The following is an 8,848-nucleotide window of genomic DNA, read 5'->3' on the forward strand; positions in this document are numbered from 1 at the left end:
CCGCCCCTCTGCTCAGGCGGCTCCGCCCACTACCCCGCCCCTCAAGTTATGGTCAACCACGCTGCCTGCCCACTGCTGTCAGGCGGCTCCGCCCACCTCCCCGCCCCTCTGCTCAGGCGGCTCCGCCCACCTCGCTGCCCCTTACGTCATGCTAAACCACGCGGCCTGCCCTCTGCTGTCAAGCGGCTCCGCCCACCTCCCCGCCCCTCACGTCATGCTAAACTACGCGGCCTGCCCTCTGCTGTTAGACGGCTCCGCCCACCTCCCCGCCCCCACGTCATGCTCATCCACGCGGCCTGCCCTCTGCTGTCAGTCGCCTCCGCCCACCCCCCTACCCTGTGCTGGCAGGCTGGCTCGGCGTGCGCATGCGCGGTGAACTTATAATAACTCAGTCACAGGTGAGCGGTGTGTGTGTCAGTGGCGAGGCCAGTCTTTATACTTTCTCCAGTTATACCGCCATGTCCTGAAATCTACAGAGAAGCATGTCAAATATTCTGCTTTGTGGGGTCCACTACCCAGTGTGGTCTAGTGCTTCCTCCTCTCATGTCCCACCCACTATACAGGTGTCCCAATGGCCAATAATAGGGGCTGCTGGGACATGTAGTGCAGGCTATAGGAGGGCTGGCTGGGTATTGTAGTGCAGTAATAGGGGCTGCTGGGACATGTAGTGCCACCATACAGGCTATAGGAGGGCTGGCTGGGGATTGTAGTGCAGTAATAGGGCTGTTGGGACATGTAGTGTCACCATACAGGCTATAGGAGGGCTGGCTGGGGGTTGTAGTGCAGTAATAGGGGATGCTGGTACATGTAGTGCCACCATATAGGGTATAGGAGGGCTGGCTGGGACTTGTGGTGCAGTAATAGAGGCTGCTGGGACATGTAGTGCCACCATGCAGGCTATAGGAGGGCTGGCTGGGGGTTGAAGTGCAGTAATAGGGGCTGCTGGGACATGTAATGCCACCATACAGGCTATAGGAGGGCTGGCTGGGACTTGTGGTGCAGTAATAGGGGCTGCTGGGACATGTAGTGCCACCATACAGGCTATAGGAGGGCTGGCTGCGGATTGTAGTGCACTGATAGGGGCTGCTGGGACATGTAGTGCCACCATACAGGCTATAGGAGGGCTGGCTGGGGATTGTAGTGCAGTAATAGGGGCTGCTGGGACATGTAGTGTCACCATACAGGCTATAGGAGGGCTGGCTGGGGATTGTAGTGCAGTAATAGGGGCTGCTGGGACATGTATTGCCACCATACAGGCTATAGGAGGGCTGGCTGGGGATTGTAGTGCAGTAATAGGGGATGCTGGGAGATGTAGTGCCACCATGCAGGCTATAGGAGGGCTGGCTGGGACTTGTAGTGCAGTAATAGGGGATGCTGGGACATGTAGTGCCACCATACAGGCTATAGGAGGGCTGGCTGGGGATTGTAGTGCAGTAATAGGGGCTGCTGGGACATGTAGTGCCACCATGCAGGCTATAGGAGGGCTGGCTGGGGATTGTAGTGCAGTAATAGGGGCTGCTGGGACATGTAGTGCCACCATGCAGGCTATAAGAGGGCTGGCTGGGGATTGTAGTGCAGTAATAGGGGCTGCTGGGACATGTAGTGCCACCATGCAGGCTATAAGAGGAGGGCTGGCTGGGACTTGTGGTGCAGTAATAGGGGCTGCTGGGACATGTAGTGCCACCATACAGGCTATAGGAGGGCTGGCTGGGGATTGTAGTGCAGTAATAGGGGCTGCTGGGACATGTAGTGCCACCATGCAGGCTATAAGAGGGCTGGCTGGGGATTGTAGTGCAGTAATAGGGGCTGCTGGGACATGTAGTGCCACCATGCAGGCTATAGGAGGGCTGGCTGGGGATTGTAGTGCAGTAATAGGGGCTGCTGGGACATGTAGTGCCACCATGCAGGCTATAGGAGGGCTGGCTGGGGATTGTAGTGCAGTAATAGGGATGCTGGGACATGTAGTGCCACCATACAGGCTATAGGAGGGCTGGCTGGGGATTGTGGTGCAGTAATAGGGGCTGCTGGGACATGTAGTGCCACCATACAGGCTATAAGAGGGCTGGCTGGGGATTGTGGTGCAGTAATAGGGGATGCTGGGACATGTAGTGCCACCATACAGGCTATAGGAGGGCTGGCTGGGGATTGTAGTGCAGTAATAGGGGATGCTGGGAGATGTAGTGCCACCATACAGGCTATAGGAGGGCTGGCTGGGGATTGTAGTGCAGTAATAGGGGCTGCTGGGACATGTAGTGCCACCATGCAGGCTATAAGAGGGCTGGCTGGGGATTGTAGTGCAGTAATAGGGGCTGCTGGGACATGTAGTGCCACCATGCAGGCTATAAGAGGAGGGCTGGCTGGGACTTGTGGTGCAGTAATAGGAGCTGCTGGGACATGTAGTGCCGCCATACAGGCTATAGGAGGGCTGGCTGGGGATTGTAGTGCAGTAATAGGGGCTGCTGGGACATGTAGTGCCACCATACAGGCTATAGGAGGGCTGGCTGGGGATTGTAGTGCAGTAATAGGGGCTGCTGGGACATGTAGTGCCGCCATACAGGCTATAGGAGGGCTGGCTGGGGATTGTAGTGCAGTAATAGGGGCTGCTGGGACATGTAGTGCCACCATGCAGGCTATAGGAGGGCTTGCTGGGGATTGTAGTGCAGTAATAGGGGATGCTGGGACATGTAGTGCCACCATGCAGGCTATAGGAGCGCTGGCTGGGACTTGTGGTGCAGTAATAGGGCTGCTGGGACATGTAATGCCACCATACAGGCTATAGGAGGGCTGGCTGGGGATTGTAGTGCAGTAATAGGGGATGCTGGGACATGTAGTGCCACCATACAGGCTATAGGAGGGCTGGCTGGGGATTGTAGTGCAGTAATAGGGGATGCTGGGGCATGTAGTGCCACCATACAGGCTATAGGAGGGCTGGCTGGGGATTGTAGTGCAGTAATAGGGGATGCTGGGACATGTAGTGCCACCATACAGGCTATAGGAGGGCTGGCTGGGGATTGTAGTGCAGTAATAGGGGCTGCTGGGACATGTAGTGCCACCATACAGGCTATAGGAGGGCTGGCTGGGGATTGTAGTGCAGTAATAGGAGCTGCTGGGACATGTAGTGCCACCATACAGGCTATAGGAGGGCTGGCTGGGGATTGTAGTGCAGTAATAGAGCTGCTGGGACATGTGGTGCCACCATACAGGCTATAGGAGGGCTGGCTGGGACATGTAGTGCAGTAATAGGGGATGCTGGGACATGTAGTGCCACCATACAGGCTATAGGAGGGCTGGCTGGGGATTGTAGTGCAGTAATAGGGGCTGCTGGGACATGTAGTGCCACCATACAGGCTATAGGAGGGCTGGCTGGGGATTGTAGTGCAGTAATAGGGACTGCTGGGACATGTAGTGCCACCATGCAGGCTATAGGAGGGCTGGCTGGGACTTGTGGTGCAGTAATAGGGGCTGCTGGGACATGTAGTGCCACCATACAGGCTACAGGAGGGCTGGCTGGGGATTGTAGTGCAGTAATAGTGGCTGCTGGGACATGTAGTGCCGCCATACAGGCTATAGGAGGGCTGGCTGGGGATTGTAGTGCAGTAATAGGGGCTGCTGGGACATGTAGTGCCACCATGCAGGCTATAGGAGGGCTTGCTGGGGATTGTAGTGCAGTAATAGGGGATGCTGGGACATGTAGTGCCACCATGCAGGCTATAGGAGCGCTGGCTGGGACTTGTGGTGCAGTAATAGGGCTGCTGGGACATGTAATGCCACCATACAGGCTATAGGAGGGCTGGCTGGGGATTGTAGTGCAGTAATAGGGGATGCTGGGGCATGTAGTGCCACCATACAGGCTATAGGAGGGCTGGCTTGGGATTGTAGTGCAGTAATAGGGGATGCTGGGACATGTAGTGCCACCATACAGGCTATAGGAGGGCTGGCTGGGGATTGTAGTGCAGTAATAGGGGCTGCTGGGACATGTAGTTCCACCATACAGGCTATAGGAGGGCTGGCTGGGGATTGTAGTGCAGTAATAGGAGCTGCTGGGACATGTAGTGCCACCATACAGGCTATAGGAGGGCTGGCTGGGGATTGTAGTGCAGTAATAGAGCTGCTGGGACATGTAGTGCCACCATACAGGCTATAGGAGGGCTGGCTGGGACATGTAGTGCAGTAATAGGGGATGCTGGGACATGTAGTGCCACCATACAGGCTATAGGAGGGCTGGCTGGGGATTGTAGTGCAGTAATAGGGGCTGCTGGGACATGTAGTGCCACCATACAGGCTATAGGAGGGCTGGCTGGGGATTGTAGTGCAGTAATAGGGGATGCTGGGACATGTAGTGCCACCATACAGGGTACAGGAGGGCTGGCTGGGACTTGTGGTGCAGTAATAGGGCTGCTGGGACATGTAGTGCCACCATGCAGGCTATAGGAGGGCTGGCTGGGGATTGTAGTGCAGTAATAGGGGATGCTGGGACATGTAGTGCCACCATACAGGGTACAGGAGGGCTGGCTGGGACTTGTGGTGCAGTAATAGGGCTGCTGGGACATGTAGTGCCGCCATACAGGCTATAGGAGGGCTGGCTGGGGATTGTAGTGCAGTAATAGGGGCTGCTGGGACATGTAGTGCCACCATACAGGCTATAGGAGGGCTGGCTGGGGATTGTGGTGCAGTAATAGGGGCTGCTGGGACATGTAGTGCCACCATACAGGCTATAGGGGGGCTGGCTGGGACTTGTGGTGCAGTAATAGGAGCTGCTGGGACATGTAGTGCCACCATACAGGCTATAGGAGGGCTGGCTGGGACTTGTGATGCAGTAATAGGGGCTGCTGGGACATGTAGTGCCACCATACAGGGTACAGGAGGGCTGGCTGGGACTTGTGGTGCAGTAATAGGGCTGCTGGGACATGTAGTGCCACCATACAGGCTATAGGAGGGCTGGCTGGGACTTGTGGTGCAGTAATAGGAGCTGCTGGGACATGTGGTGCCACCATACAGGCTATAGGAGGGCTGGCTGGGGATTGTGGTGCAGTAATAGGGGATGCTGGGACATGTAGTGCCACCATACAGGCTATAGGAGGGCTGGCTGGGGATTGTAGTGCAGTAATAGGCGCTGCTGGGACATGTAGTTCCACCATACAGGCTATAAGAGGGCTGGCTGGGGATTGTAGTGCAGTAATAGAGGCTGCTGGGACATGTAGTGCCACCATACAGGCTATAGGTGGGCTGGCTGGGACTTGTGGTGCAGTAATAGGAGCTGCTGGGACATGTAGTGCCACCATACAGGCTATAGGAGGGCTGGCTGGGACTTGTGGTGCAGTAATAGGGGCTGCTGGGACATGTAGTGCCACCATACAGGCTGTAGGAGGGCTGGCTGGGACTTGTAGTGCAGTAATAGGGGCTGCTGGGACATGTAGTGCCACCATGCAGGCTATAGGAGGGCTGGCTGGGGATTGTAGTGCAGTAATAGGGGCTGCTGGGACATGTAGTGCCACCATACAGGCTATAGGAGGGCTGGCTGGGACTTGTGGTACAGTAATAGGGGCTGCTCGGACATGTAGTGCCACCACACAGGGTATAGGAGGGCTGGCTGGGGATTGTAGTGCAGTAATAGGGGCTGCTGGGACATGTAGTGCCACCATACAGGCTTATAGAAGGGCTGGCTGGGGATTGTAGTACAGTAATAGGGGCTGCTGGGACATGTAGTGCCACCATACAGGCTATAGGAGGGCTGTCTGGGGATTGTAGTGCAGTAATAAGGCTGCTGGGACATGTAGTGCCACCATACAGGCTATAAGAGGGCTGGCTGGGGATTGTAGTGCAGTAATAGGGGCTGCTGGAACATGTAGTGCCACCATACAGGCTATAAGAGGGCTGGCTGGGGATTGTAGTGCAGTAATAGGGCTGCTGGGACATGTAGTGCCACCATACAGGCTATAGGAGGGCTGGCTGGGACTTGTAGTGCAGTAATAGGGGATGCTGGGACATGTAGTGTCACCATACAGGCTATAGGAGGGCTGGCTGGGACTTGTAGTGCAGTAATAGGAGATGCTGGGGCATGTAGTGCCATCATACAGGCTATAGGAGGGCTGGCTGGGACTTGTAGTGCAGTAATAGGGCTGCTGGGACATGTAGTGCCACCATACAGGCTATAGGAGGGCTGGCTGGGCATAGTAGTGCAGTAATAGGGGCTGCTGGGACATGTAGTGCCACCATACAGGCTATAGGAGGGCTGGCTGGGGATTGTAGTGCAGTAATAGGGGCTGCTGGGACATGTAGTGCCACCATACAGGCTATAGTAAGGCTGGCTGGGGATTGTAGTGCAGTAATAGGGGCTGCTGGGACATGTAGTGCCACCATACAGGCTATAGGAGGGCTGGCTGGGACTTGTAGTGCAGTAATAGGAGATGCTGGGGCATGTAGTGCCACCATACAGGCTATAGGAGGGCTGGCTGGGGATTGTAGTGCAGTAATAGGGGCTGCTGGGACATGTAGTGCCACCATACAGGCTATAGGAGGGCTGGCTGGGGATTGTAGTGCAGTAATAGGGCTGCTGGGACATGTAGTGCCACCATACAGGCTATAGTAAGGCTGGCTGGGGATTGTAGTGCAGTAATAGGGGCTGCTGGGACATGTAGTGCCACCATACAGGCTATAGGAGGGCTGGCTGGGGATTGTGGTGCAGTAATAGGGGCTGCTGGGACATGTAGTGCCACCATACAGGCTATAGGAGGGCTGGCTGGGGATTGTAGTGCAGTAATAGGGGCTGCTGGGACATGTAGTGCCACCATACAGGCTATAGGAGGGCTGGCTGGGACTTGTGATGCAGTAATAGGGGCTGCTGGGACATGTAGTGCCTCCATACAGGCTATAGGAGGGCTGGCTGGGGATTGTAGTGCAGTAATAGGGGCTGCTGGGACATGTAGTGCCTCCATACAGGCTATAGGAGGGCTGGCTGGGGATTGTAGTGCAGGAATAGGGGCTGCTGGGACATGTGGTGCCTCCATACAGGCTATAGGAGGGCTGGCTGGGGATTGTAGTGCAGTAATAGGGGCTGCTGGGACATGTAGTGCCACCATACAGGCTATAGTAGGGCTGGCTGGGACTTGTGGTGCAGTAATAGGAGCTGCTGGGACATGTAGTGCCTCCATACAGGCTATAGGAGGGCTGGCTGGGACTTGTAGTGCAGTAATAGGAGCTGCTGGGACATGTAGTGCCACCATACAGGCTATAGGAGGGCTGGCTGGGACTTGTAGTGCAGTAATAGGGGCTGCTGGGACATGTAGTGCCACCATACAGGCTATAGGAGGGCTGGCTGGGGATTGTAGTGCAGTAATAGGGGCTGCTGGGACATGTAGTGCCACCATACAGGCTATAGGAGGGCTGGCTGGGGATTGTAGTGCAGTAATAGGGGCTGCTGGGACATGTAGTGTCACCATACAGGCTATAGGAGGGCTGGCTGTGACTTGTGGTGCAGTAATAGGAGCTGCTGGGACATGTAGTGCCACCATACAGGCTATAGGAGGGCTGGCTGGGGATTGTAGTGCAGTAATAGGGGATGCTGGGACATGTAGTGCCTCCATACAGGCTATAGGAGGAGGGCTGGCTGGGGATTGTAGTGCAGTAATAGGGGATGCTGGGACATGTAGTGCCACCATACAGGCTATAGGAGGGCTGGCTGGGGATTGTAGTGCAGTAATAGGAGCTGCTGGGACATGTAGTGCCACCATACAGGCTATAGGAGGGCTGGCTGGGGATTGTAGTGCAGTAATAGGGGCTGCTGGGACATGTAGTGCTACCATACAGGCTATAGGAGGGCTGGCTGGGGATTGTAGTGCAGTAATAGGGGCTGCTGGGACATGTAGTGCCACCATACAGGCTATAGGAGGGCTGGCTGGGGATTGTAGTGCAGTAATAGGGGCTGCTGGGACATGTAGTGCCACCATACAGGCTATAGGAGGGCTGGCTGGGGATTGTGGTTCAGTAATAGGGGCTGCTGGGACATGTAGTGCCACCATACAGGCTATAGGAGGGCTGGCTGGGGATTGTAGTGCAGTAATAGGGGACTGTTGGGACATGTAGTGCCACCATACAGGCTATAGGAGGGCTGGCTGGGACTTGTAGTGCAGTAATAGGAGCTGCTGGGACATGTAGTGCCACCATACAGGCTATAGGAGGGCTGGCTGGGACTTGTGGTGCAGTAATAGGGGATGCTGGGACATGTAGTGCCACCATACAGGCTATAGGAGGGCTGGCTGGGGATTGTAGTGCAGTAATAGGGGCTGCTGGGACATGTAGTGCCACCATACAGGCTATAGGAGGGCTGGCTGGGGATTGTAGTGCAGTAATAGGGGCTGCTGGGACATGTAGTGCCACCATACAGGCTATAGGAGGGCTGGCTGGGGATTGTAGTGCAGTAATAGGGCTGCTGGGACATGTAGTGCCACCATACAGGCTATAGGAGGGCTGGCTGGGGATTGTAGTGCAGTAATAGGGGCTGCTGGGACATGTAGTGCCACCATACAGGCTATAGGAAGGCTGGCTGGGGATTGTAGTGCAGTAATAGGGGCTGCTGGGACATGTAGTGCCACCATACAGGCTATAGGAGGGCTGGCTGGGGATTGTAGTGCAGTAATAGGGGCTGCTGGGACATGTAGTGCCACCATACAGGCTATAGGAGGGCTGGCTGGGGATTGTAGTGCAGTAATAGGGGCTGCTGGGACATGTAGTGCCACCATGCAGGCTATAGGAGGAGGGCTGGCTGGGGATTGTAGTGCAGTAATAGGGGATGCTGGGACATGTAGTGCCACCATACAGGCTATAGGAGGGCTGGCTGGGGATTGTAGTG

This window comes from Hyperolius riggenbachi, chromosome 3 (genome assembly GCF_040937935.1).
Source record: "Hyperolius riggenbachi isolate aHypRig1 chromosome 3, aHypRig1.pri, whole genome shotgun sequence".
NCBI lineage: Eukaryota > Metazoa > Chordata > Amphibia > Anura > Hyperoliidae > Hyperolius > Hyperolius riggenbachi.